Source organism: Lynx rufus, unplaced genomic scaffold (assembly GCF_022079265.1).
Source record: "Lynx rufus isolate CCGP_SWC_20201006 ecotype Redwood Valley unplaced genomic scaffold, mLynRuf1.p SCAF_2, whole genome shotgun sequence".
In the NCBI taxonomy this organism is placed as follows: domain Eukaryota; kingdom Metazoa; phylum Chordata; class Mammalia; order Carnivora; family Felidae; genus Lynx; species Lynx rufus.
Window position 1 is genome coordinate 118061051 of NW_025814834.1, and position 12510 is coordinate 118073560.

At 42.6% G+C, this 12510-nt stretch overlaps 4 non-coding genes across 4 annotated transcripts; all 4 read right to left on the bottom strand.

Moving 5' to 3' along the window:
• Nucleotides 1-4918: 4918 nt before the first annotated feature.
• On the bottom strand, nucleotides 4919-4991 carry TRNAK-CUU (transfer RNA lysine (anticodon CUU)). The gene has a single exon. It is a non-coding gene; the product is annotated as a tRNA-Lys (tRNA).
• An 895-nt stretch (nucleotides 4992-5886) lies between these two features.
• On the bottom strand, nucleotides 5887-5958 carry TRNAH-GUG (transfer RNA histidin (anticodon GUG)). Its single transcript has one exon. It is a non-coding gene; the product is annotated as a tRNA-His (tRNA).
• Nucleotides 5959-6795: 837 nt separating this feature from the next.
• TRNAG-UCC (transfer RNA glycine (anticodon UCC)) lies at nucleotides 6796-6867 on the bottom strand. The gene has a single exon. It is a non-coding gene; the product is annotated as a tRNA-Gly (tRNA).
• A 1934-nt stretch (nucleotides 6868-8801) lies between these two features.
• Nucleotides 8802-8873, bottom strand: TRNAE-CUC (transfer RNA glutamic acid (anticodon CUC)). Its single transcript has one exon. It is a non-coding gene; the product is annotated as a tRNA-Glu (tRNA).
• Between the last annotated feature and the right edge of the window lie 3637 nt (nucleotides 8874-12510).

A 12510-nucleotide genomic window follows, 5' to 3' on the forward strand; every position in this document is an offset into this window, starting at 1 on the left:
GCACTGGCCAAAGCAAGTCAACGGAGCCAATCCCACATTCAGATGGTGGACAAATAAGCTCATAAGCTCCACCCCCTGATGGGAGGAGTTGCAAAATGTTAGGACCATTTCTTTCCAATCACACCAGATTGGAATATCAGGAACTTCCTCATTCTTTTTGACAGCTTGCCGAACCATATTTAAGTGTCTAGTTGTACTGTCTTATTTTTAGTTGCCCCCCAAACTGATGGGCATTTAGAGAGGTTTCCAGTGTTGTGCTTAATGAAAAATGCTCCCAGGGCCTTTGGAAGGCAGCGGGGTGGGGGGTGGGGGCGGCTCAGCATGGGGCGGGGCTCGGGAGTTGGGGAATACACCCGGGAATTTGATGAGTGAACTCCAGGTGCCTGGGGGTGGACCCCAGGAGATGGTGGGGGCAGCTGGGGAGGGCGGGAGGCCCCCAAGTGCAGGCCCACTGGGCAGCCTTGTATATATTTAATTTCACACGTGTGTAGGCATGTCTGTGGAATAAATTTCTAAATGTGGAGTTTAAAAGTAAAAAAAAAGAAAAAGTTTATTTAGATATTTGAAAGATGTTGTTTTAAAAGCACCCTGTAGAACTTGCACCAATTTACCTTTCCATTAATATTTTTTAACCTCTCCAACAAATTAAACTTTTAAAAATTTTATCATTCCCTATAGGTAAAAAAATGTTATTTCAGTGTAGTTTTAAATTGCATTACTTTCATTAATAACAGCATTGAACGTTGAATATCTTTCCTTATCATTGCATTTTCCTTTTTATTTTCATTATTTTTAATTTTTGAAATATTTATTTATTTATTTTGGGAGAGGGAGAGTGCAAATAGGGGATAGGCTAGAGAGAGAAAGAGGAGGGAGAGAATCCCAAGCAGGCTCCACTGCCATCACAGAGGCTGATGCCAGAGGAACTCACCAATCGGGAGACCTTGACCCAAGCCGAAAGCAAGAGTTGACCGCTTAACCAACTGAGTGCCCCAGAAATTTCTTTTTTTTATTCTTTATATGTTTGCTATTTTTATTGGGTTGTTGGCCTATTTCATAGTGGTTATGTAGTTCTGTAAATATTAGGGAAATTATGGCACAAAAACAGACACACAGACCAATGGAATAGAATAGAAACCCCAGAACTAGACCCACAAACGTATGGCCAACTCATCTTTGACAAAGCAGGAAAGAACATCCAATGGAAAAAAGACAGCCTCTTTAACAAATGGTGCTGGGAGAACTGGACAGCAACATGCAGAAGGTTGAAACTAGACCACTTTCTCACACCATTTACAAAAATAAACTCAAAATGGAAAAAGGACCTAAATGTGAGACAGGAAACCATCAAAACCTTAGAGGAGAAAGCAGGAAAAGACCTCTCTGACCTTAGCCGTAGCAATCTCTTACTCGACACATCCCCAAAGGCAAGGGAATTAAAAGCAAAAGTGATTTACTGGGACCTTATGAAGATAAAAAGCTTCTGCACAGCAAAGGAAACAACCAACAAAACTAAAAGGCAACCAACGGAATGGGAAAAGATATTTGCAAATGACATATCGGACAAAGGGCTAGTATCTAAAATCTATAAAGAGCTCACCAAACTCCACACCCGAAAAACAAATAACCCAGTGAAGAAATGGGCAGAAAACATGAATAGACACTTCTCTAAAGAAGACATCCAGATGGCCAACAGGCACATGAAAAGATGTTCAGCGTCGCTCCTTATCAGGGAAATACAAATCAAAACCACACTCAGGTATCACCTCACGCCAGTCAGAGTGGCCAAAATGAACAAATCAGGAGACTATAGATGCTGGAGAGGATGTGGAGAAACGGGAACCCTCTTGCACTGTTGGTGGGAATGCAAATTGGTGCAGCCGCTCTGGAAAGCAGTGTGGAGGTTCCTCAGAAAATTAAAAATAGACCTACCCTATGACCCAGCAATAGCACTGCTAGGAATTTACCCAAGGGATACAGGAGTACTGATGCATAGGGGCACTTGTACCCCAATGTTCATAGCAGCACTCTCAACAATAGCCAAAGTATGGAAAGAGCCTAAATGTCCATCAACTGATGAATGGATAAAGAAATTGTGGTTTATATACACAATGGAATACTACGTGGCAATGAGAAAAAATGAAATATGGCCTTTTGTAGCAACGTGGATGGAACTGGAGAGTGTTATGCTAAGTGAAATAAGCCATACAGAGAAAGACAGATACCATATGGTTTCACTCTTATGTGGATCCTGAGAAACTCAACAGAAACCCATGGGGGAGGGGAAGGAAAAAAAAAAAAAAAGACGTTAGAGTGGGAGAGAGCCAAAGCATAAGAGACTGTTAAAAACTGAGAACAAACTGAGGGTTGATGGGGGTGGGAGGGAGGGGAGGGTGGGTGATGGGTATTGAGGAGGGCACCTTTTGGGATGAGCACTGGGTGTTGTATGGAAACCAATTTGTCAATAAATTTCACATATATATATATATAAATAAAATATTAGGGAAATTAGCTGTTTGTGTATGATGCATGTTCTAAGAATGTAGATGTTGGGTACGGTTTGATGAAGTTGGTGCAGCCACAGAAAAGAAGCAGGTTTGAAAGGAAGAAGTTTATTATATTCACAGTCCCAAAGAGGGGGGTCACCTTGTGTAGAGCAGGGGCCTAACGGGCAGGGTGCTCTATTTAACAGGGGAGAGTAGAGACAGTGAGGAGCTGTGGGCCATAGTCTTTACTGGGTCTCGGGTGGTGTGGAGGGAAAGCAAAGCGAGAGAGGTGTGGAGGGAGTGAGAAGGGTAGGGTGGGGGGTGGGGGAGAAGGGAAGAGGTGAAGGAAGTTAGAGTCCAGTGGTTGGGTTTGTTATCAAGGGGTTTCAGCTGTTTTGGGGTGTGAATTCACAATTAGGGCAGTGAGAAGGATGTTAACCACCAAAGTATGAACTTAAAGTGGAGGATTTTTAGCGCAATGTGAGTTGCAAATATTTCTCCAAATTGTTGTTTGTGTTTGGACTTATAAAGATTTCATTTGATTTATGTAGTCAAATTCATGGATATTTTCTCTCAGGACTTCTGAATTTATGTCATAGAACAACTTTTTACCACACACACCAAGATAATAAAATAATTGTTTCATGTTTCTACAAGAACTTTTATGTTTCTCTTTATTATTATTTGAATCTTTGATCAATTTAGAATTTACCTTATGTAAAGGACATGATATTCATTGACCATTATTTTTTTTCTAGACACGTACCTAGTTATTCAAAAACTCCTCATTAGAGTTACTGGTTCAAGATCTTCTTTCTAATATACTACATTTCTTTATGTATTTTGGTCTACTTCTGGATTCTTGTCCCATTTATGACTGTCGATTCATACACGATATCTTAACTATTTTAGTTAGTGTAATTAATATTCCATAGGATTAGTTCTTCCTTATTGTTCTAAAAAAAAAAAAAAAAAGAATTTCCCTGAGTTATTTCTGCTTGTTACTTTTCCATTTCCATTTAACCTTTAGAATTATATTGCCCAGTTTGAATTCTAAGAAACACTTTTTGATATTCTTATGTAAACCATAAAATTAAGGATTGGTGTTATCTTTGTGATGTTGAGTCCCCTACCCGTGAACATGCTGTATCTTGGTTGACAGGGAAGCAGGCTGCACTGACCCAGTGATTCCTAAACTTGAACATTTATTTACGTAGATCACCTAGAGAGCTAGGTCACAGATTGTTGGGCCAGCCTCTGGTTTCTGATGCTGCGGGTCTGAGGTGGGACTTGAGAATTTGCATATCTCACAGGTTTCCAGGTGATGCTGATGTGTGTCCTGGCACCACACTTCTGAGAATAACTGGCCTCATGTATCGATCATCCCGGAGATGGTTGGTGGGATACATAAGGGAGACTGAAGCGTATTTACAAACTACAAAAACAAAACAAAACAAACGAACAAAAAACCCCCACAAAAAACAAAGAAAACCCAGAACCGTTGAACGATCCTTACGGAGGGGAGGCGGACGACTTGTATGAGGATTTAAATGTCCTTGTGGTGGTGGAGAAGCCTCTCGATTTGGGCCAAACTTGGCTCCTATTCGCCTTGAACAATTTAAGTCACACCTACCTATTCCAACACTGAAAGGCGATTTGGCAGGAACAAATGTAGCGCAAACACATTCAAGCTTTCCGGGCAGAGCAAAGTTCTCGGGTGGATCAATAACTACTACACAACCCGCGGGCCCCACCCGCCGCAGGGCGGCACCAGAGGCTCCCCGCGCGCGCGCCCTTAGCCTGCAGCCCCGCCCCATCTACGCCTCCGCTTCTCGGGGCACTTCCGCGTCCCTCCTCCGCCTCCCCAGGTCCTTTTCCAGGGCGCGCTCCTTTTTTCCCCGCTTCGGGATCTTCTTAAACGAGTTGTATTTCACAGCCCTTTGAGGCTGATGAACGCTTCAAAACCTGGAAAGGAAAAACAGATGCTCCTCAGCACGTAGCGGAAGACCTTTTTAACCAGCTAAGAAGACCTTTCAAAACCTCAACCAAAATTCCCACCAAGCAGAAGAGAACGAGCGTGTTTCCATGCAGTCCGGTCCTGAGGAATCTTCTCTGTGGAGCAGAGTCGCGGCAGGACGGGGGGGAGCACCGCGGGTCAGAACTCGGAGCTGCTCCGGCTCCCGTCAGCTTTGCCCCCGCAGAAGCTTCGGCCCCGGGCAGCAGTGGGTCAGGGAACCTGGGTCTCAACGACCGCAATCCCTGATTCAGATTTCTCAATTTGGGGCGAATAAAGGAGATTTCCGAAAATTGTTGCCAAAGTTTGAAACAACAGTGGCCTCAGTGGCTGTTTAGAAATTCGTAATTATTGGCTGCTGACAGAAGATTTTAATAGAAACAACAAAAGATTTTAATAGAAACAACAAAAAGGTCGACGCCCAACGTGGGGCTCGAACCCACGACCCTGAGATTAAGAGTCTCATGCTCTACCGACTGAGCTAGCCGGGCGCTGGCAAGTGAGGGACTCTTTTAGGAAAGTCATTTCTTTCCAGAGCCAGGCTGCATGGCCCAGGTACAAACTAGTCCGTGTGAATGAGACCTCAAGGTGTAGGATTTTGTGAACACAATAGTAGCCTTTTACCACCGGAAACTCAAAGCTTTGAGAAGATGTTGCGGACTGCGCGGAGCCAAGCAGCCTCGCAGAAGACGGGGAATCACGAGTCTCGAAACCTACATGTTTCCGCAAATTCTGCGTGGACCCGGTCACTTTGACAGCCGGGTTTCTCCTCCCTGAGGCGAAAGAGCTTGAGGGAACGGGGATGAGAGGCTCAAACACCCGGAGGGACGTGGGGACTTGCGCTCCCGGGACCTTGGGGCTGCAGCCCCTGTTTCCTTCTCCGAATCCCCTCTTTTCCCTAAACCTGGACGACCAAGGCGGTGGGTGGAAGTGGGGCTAAGGGACGCGTCACTGGGTGCACGAATTTATTTTTAAATACTAAAATTTTGTGTGGCTTGAGTAAAAGACCATATCCATTACGTGTAAACGTCCTAGCGAGATTTCAGGTCAGATGGAAGTCAGCCTGAAGCGATTTCATTCCACTCGCCCAACTTTTCCTTTTCCAACACCTGGTGGGCGCTGAGTTCCCGAGTCAGAAGCAAAGGGGTCTCACCTCCGCACTCCTGGTGGCAGCTCCAAGGATCCCCAAACTTCCCTGAAGGGCGGCCCCGCCAGAACTGTTTAAGTTTGCTTTGAGTGGGCGAGCCACGGAACGAGTTGAACAGAAACAATTCACCCAATTTGTCGAGAGCATTTCTGCGATGCTGCTGGAAACGAAAAGGTTACAAACTCTTTGCAACTCTTGAAAAAGAGTTGAAAAAGTAAGGCCGCCACCAGTATCTGGTATGCCGTGACTCGGATTCGAACCGAGGTTGCTGCGGCCACAACGCAGAGTACTAACCACTATACGATCACGGCGCGCCACCTGCCAGGCGGCGCAGTGCAAGCTTATTTTATGCCCTTTGGAACAGCCATACCTACCCTGTGCTGCCATCTTACTGCTCCAGTTCAAGTGATCTACACCAGTCAAAATACCAAACGTTTCTATTCCATAACCTGGAAGCCGTGACCCTTGAGTCCGGTTCTGAATTCCCAAATCCCGCGCTGCGAGCGCCAGCATCGCCCCTCTGCTTCTCCGCGGTTGCTGCCACGGACCATCCCCAGTCGCCCCCCGCGAGCCACTTCCCTGCCTTCCAAAGAATCAAGCCTCCCCTCCCAGGCGAGCGAGAGGCCGCTCCGGAGGATTTTCCTGTTTACGCCTCCAGATTGTACCCTGGAATTAAGGTTTCTGTCTCCGGAATGGTGGAACCTGAAGAGAAGTGCTGCTATTCGGAGACCCTCCTCTTCGTTTGTTCTTGGCTTCCTTCCCGGTTCCAAGTAAACTGGTGCTGTCTCGGGAGCTGCGGGCTCTTGGGCTGACTTCCTTATTCGTACTCTTCAGTAAACCAGAGCGCATCCGAGGATTTAGAAAAACAAATCTGAGAAGCCTCTATGTCAGACACTTCCCTAAAGGCCCCCAAAAGATAATTACTGTGAACTGGTGCGACGCCAGCTGCCGAACCCAGCAGACGGGCTTGGCTCTTGGTTGCAGCTACAAAAACCCCGGAGGCTCTGTTTTGCAAGAGAATCCCCCAGAACCAACAGTCTCAGAACTCAAGGGTGGTCAAAAGTCTTTCCTTCTTCCGTGCTTTACTGATTTGAACTACTTAAAAGTTTCGGGGGGGGGGGGGGGGGGGAGGGGGAGGAGTGGAAAAATGCGTTGGCCGGGAATCGAACCCGGGTCAACTGCTTGGAAGGCAGCTATGCTCACCACTATACCACCAACGCACACGGGTGGTAGAGCTGGTCGATTTCCCTATGAGGAGTATCTCGTCCAGTTTTTGTTACACAATTCAGTGTCTTGAGATTCGTAGTAAAAGATATTCCCAATACAAAGCCAGAGAAGGACTTGGAAGAGAAGTTCTCTAGGATTTCTCCTCTGGTTACATTAAAAATTCTGTGGTGGTTTCTTACTGATTCACAGGTTTTTAAAAGTCAATTCTTGTTTTTTTCTATTGTGGTTTGAAGGGGGCGTCTGAAATCCAGTGAAGGAGTTAAGGCTCCCCTGATGGAGTTATCTCCATACACAGGTCGTTATGAATTTCAGAGTATTTTCATAGGGCAAATGCATTAAGATAAAACTCCAAAGGAAAATACGCATTTTAAAGCTTTGAATACATATTGCCAAATTGCTGTGTGGAGCAGGAACACCAATTTCGCTATTCAATGAATACTATCATATTACACCTGTCAACAGGATGTCATTCTTTTCATCTTAACGAAATCGCCAGATAAAAAGTCTTGTCTTAATTTGCATTTATTCTATTACTATTGAGGTTGATCATTTTTCATACTTACCAATTATTTTTATTAGTTTATTTCTCTATTATTTATATTATATTGATGTTACTGATTTATACCAGTTTGTCATTTGTCTTTTAATATTATTTATAGGATTTTTAGGTGAGCAGAAGTTTCCTGTTGTTATCTAGTCTAATCTATCAGTTTTTTTCTTTATGATTTCTGTCTTTGCTTTTATCTTGGAAAAGACTTCTGCCCAATAGCAACATAATTATCCACTAATGTATTTTTCTTAGCTTTTTATTGCTTCAGTTCTTGAATTTAATTCTTTAATTCATTTAGTATATGGTATGAGGTAGTAATTCTACTTCCAAGGATTTATCCTAAGGAAATATCTAGGCATAAACACAAAGGTGTGTCTACACACCTGTTCATCAAAGTGTTATCTGTAAAGTCAAAATTTTAGGGGTGGGGGAGGGGGAATCCTAAAATTCCAGAAATAGGATAGATTAAATACTTTGATGAAAACTCACATGTTTTGTTTTGTTTTTTTAATTCTATATACATTGTACACTGCTGGTGGCAGTGTAAATTGGCACGAACTCTCTGGAAGGTATACTGGCAATATCTATCTATAAGTGCATATACCTTTGAGCCAGCATTTCAATTCCTAGGCATTTATTCCACATACATGCAAAATGACAAATGTACAAGATTATTTATGGTAGCATTGTTTGTAATAGCAAAGGATTAGAAATGACCTAAGTGTCCATCAAAAGGAGGTTGGTTCAGTTAATTGTGGAATATCATCAATATAATGGAATACTATGTGCCATAAGAAAGAATGAGGAAACTCTTCATGTCTAATCTGGAACTATTTCTAAAATATATTATTAAGTGAAAAAGACAAAGTGCAGAAAAGCATGTGTAGAGTGCTATCATTTGTGCAAGGTGGGGAGCATATTTAAATATATAGGCAGCTATGTATGTACTTGCATTTCCATAAAATATTTATGTCATTATAATTATGAAACACAACATTGGTTACCTTATTAGATGGCAGAAGTAAAAATCAGGTTTATCAGTTATATCCTTTACATACTTGAATCCTAAACCATGTAAATATATTACCTTTTCAAAAACTAAGTTAAATTGAAAGAAAATATCATATTAGTAAAGAATACTTCCACTGGCAAGTGTTGGAAATATAATTTTAAAAAGAACTTTATGACTAGCACAATTCCATTTCTGTTTTGAAAGTTTGATGTCAACACTTACTAGGTGGTAGACTTGTGAGCAATTTTTACTATGTATATTTCTTCATTTCCTGTATTTCAGCTTTGGAGGGTTGGGGGAACTGACTAGGAGAAACAATGTTACTTTTTAAAAGGCTTCTGTGGAATATTAAAATGAAAACATTCTTCCCTGACCGGGAATCGAACCCGGGCCGCGGCGGTGAGAGCGCCGAATCCTAACCACTAGACCACCAGGGAGGCTGACAGCCATTTTTGATAGAAAGTATATGGTTCTGTGTATATGTTTCTCCTTGTTCTTTGGCGTATTACTCTAGCTGCTTTCAGTTTTAATATTCCCCCAAATTGGACCTTCCTCAGGTCTAAATTTCTTCTTCCCATTTATTTTTTGAAGTAGAAAACCTGTGAGAGAACTCCGAAGACTGTCTCCCAGAGCTGAGGGATGGATGATCTTATACACAGGATCACAATCCTCTCAAGACCAGAGACAAATATCAGGGAAGAGACGCAGAGACACAAAAGAACCTCTCAGCTTCACGTAGTTGCAGAGATTTCCTGAATTGTGATGAGGAGAAAAGTAAAGAGCTCCAGTTGGAATTTTGCCCCAATTGACCAGGAACTTTTCCTTAAGAAATATAAAGGTTGTCGTGTGATTAACTCCAGAAGTTTCTGGTCCTACTGCAGCTTTTTTTCTTCTGTGAACTTAGGCCAAATTCTGTTGGCCAAAACAAATATTACAGACAATTGAGAGCCACTGGACCTACTGGTCCTTGGTGGTCAGCAGGACGTGAACTTAACTCTGGTGGGAGACTAAAAGAAGGGCATGGGTCTGGAGTTAAAAAAAAAATTAATATGAAGAAAGGAGAGCGGGAGTAAGGAGGAAAAAAAGAAAACTGGGGTGCAGCCTCCACTTGAGGGAACCTTTAAAACGATACCCATCAATGTATGCAAATTAACTTTATATGAGAGTGAAAAAAGAAAGCAAATGCAACGAAATGTTGACAATGACTCTAGGTGAGGGGTAAGTGAATGCTCTTTATTTTATTCTTTCAGGGTTTCTGCGGGTTTGAAATTTTTAAAAATAAAAAGTTGAGAAAAACAAGAATGAGACAAATGAAAGCCTCCCTCAGGCCTTTTTTGGTCAGATGACTACAATGTAATTAACTCTCTACACGTGAGTTCAAACAGAAATTTTTAAAAGCAGTCCCCCTCCACGCTAACTCAGAAAATACATTTGATAATGTGAATAAAAAAGTAAATTCAAATATTGAGTCACCAATGATGTGTCCATATCAGCAGGGCCCGACAGAAAAAAAGGGTGGTAGGACATGGGGTGTTTGTGGGGGTTTTATGTTGTTTGGCTTTGCTTTTAAAGTATCAACATTAAAATATTGTTTAAGAAAAGCAATCATTCTCTGGTCATCCAATCCCTAACTTCCTGTGGGTTTAAATGCCAGAAATTAGCGAGAAGATTTACTAAATGCTAGATAATTGATTTTCACAAAAACCAGTAATCCTGTTGTCACATGCCACCGTGAAGCCTAACAGAACCCACTTCTTTTTACTCCAGCTCTGTTCCCACTGTACAGCAACGTGTGCTCCAAGGGTGAAAAAAAAGTATCTCACTGTCAGAGCAACATTTTGCAAGCGTACCTGGGGGCGGGGGTGGGAGGGTAGGCTAGTAGAATTTCTCTACGTCGGAGGAAATCAACCTCGTTGTGTTTTGGACAACAGTCCGTTTTCATCGATTATTCTGCCGCCTGCTGGTAATTTTTGGTAACACATGAGAACCTACCAAAGAGTATCAACTCTGGAAGCTGGTCACCTTTCTCAATATCAAAACACCCCAAGAGGCCTCATCATTCAGAACAGGATTAGGCCACCTCCTCTTCCTGGCACCATACGCCTAAGGGCAGATGGGGGAGGAGTGTAATTCATTCACTTCACTTCATGTTCTATTTCTTTTTTTCCTTGTTTCAAACATTTACAGATCGTGTGCCACACTTGTTACTGAAGTTACAAAACTATACCGAAAGAGCTCATAATCAGGGGCGCCTGGGTGGCTCAGTCGGTTAAGCAGGGGACTTCGACTCAGGTCATGAGCTCCCAGTTCGTGGGTACGTGGAGCCTGCTTCAGATGCTGTATCTCCTTCTCTCTCTGCTCCTCCCCCACTCCTGCTCTGTCTCTCTCAGAATTAAATAAACATTTAAAAAATAAATAAAGAGCTCATAATCAAAGGGCACCTGGCTGGCTCAGTCAGAAGAGCATGCAACTCTTGATCTTGGGGTCGTGAGTTTGAGCTCCACATTGGGTGTAGAGATTACTTAAATAAATAAACTTGAAAAAAAAGTTCACAATCAAATGGAAAATGAAATAAACAAGTGAATAAAAGGATCAGAGAAGACTGAGTTAGATGTGCTTTTCCCAATTCCTCCTCTTGCTAATACATCTAAAAACCTTGGACATTACACGTAAAACAAAACATAAAAGACTTGAAAGGTGGAGAAAAGAGCCTCAGAACCGAAGGAACTACACACTGGTGATTTCCCTGGGTTTTCTTTTTGTCTCATGTATTCCAAATGTGGTGCTGAAGAAGCCAGCAACCTGGCAATGCCAGGAGGTACAAAGGAAAACAAAACCAAACAAAACCAACAAAAGCCTGTTCTTTCTAGCCAAAGGGCCAGGAAGGCAGCCTAGCAAAATAGAAAACTTCTAGATAATAACTGCTCTACTCCAGCCAAACACCGCAGAAAGAACTGTGGCTCACTCCTGCCCACACTAGTAAAGGCTGAATGGGATGCCTAGACTTCTACCTTCCCCAGGCCTTTTAGGAGGTTTTCCTTGCCTTCTTTGCTGGATTGGTTCCAGAGGAGACATGGTAGAGAGTCAGTATTTTCACCAACACCCAGTGACAACAAGGCCACCTCCACCCCCCACTGTCAGTGGAGCCCATGTGGGGAGGGTTAAGAAGGCTTTCCTATCTCTCCCAGCCAGGTTGGTGTCAGTGGAAGCCAACGGGCAGCTGAAAAATTCCTGCCCTCACCTAAGCAGTAAGGAGAAGCCCCTCCCCTCAGGTGTCAATGTAGGCTGAGTGGGGAAACTGGAAACACACTCACCTGGCTGTAACAAGACACTCACCCCTACTTACACTGCCTGAGTAGTGTCAGAGAAAGGTTTAAACAAGGTTTAAATAAGATCCAGAGTTCTAAATGTCCAGGTTTTAATAAAATAGCACTCATCATACCAATGAGAAATATCTTCAACTGAATGAAAACAGACCATACCTGGATGACGGATATTAGAATTATCTGACAAAGATTTTAAAGCAGCCAGCATAAAAATGTTTCAACAAGCAATTACAAACATGCATGAAAAAAAATGAAAAAAAAAAAAAGAAAGAAAAGAAAGTCCTAGTAGAGAAAGGAAAACTTTCAGCAAAGAAATAGAAGATTTAAAGAAAAACTAAATGGAAATTTTAAGACTAAAAAATACGATAACCTTGGGGCACCTGGGTGGCTCAGTTAAATGTTCATGAGCTCATGAGCTCTAGCCCAGAGTCAGGTTCTGTACTGACAGTATGGAGCCTGCTTGGGATTCTCTCTCTCCTTCACTCTCTGTCCTCCCTCACGCTCACTCACTGGCACACTCTCTCTCTTTGGCTCAAAATATATAAGTAAACGTTTTTACAAGATACAATAACCAAAACAAAACAACTCAGTGGATGGGTTCAACAGCAGAATGGAGGGGGCAGTGGAAAGAATCAGTGAACTAGAAGATACAACAATAAAAATTACTCAACTTAGACAACAGAGAAATAAAATGAAAAAAAAAAAGGCAGAGTCTTGGGGACTGTGGGATTATAGCAATAGGTCTGTT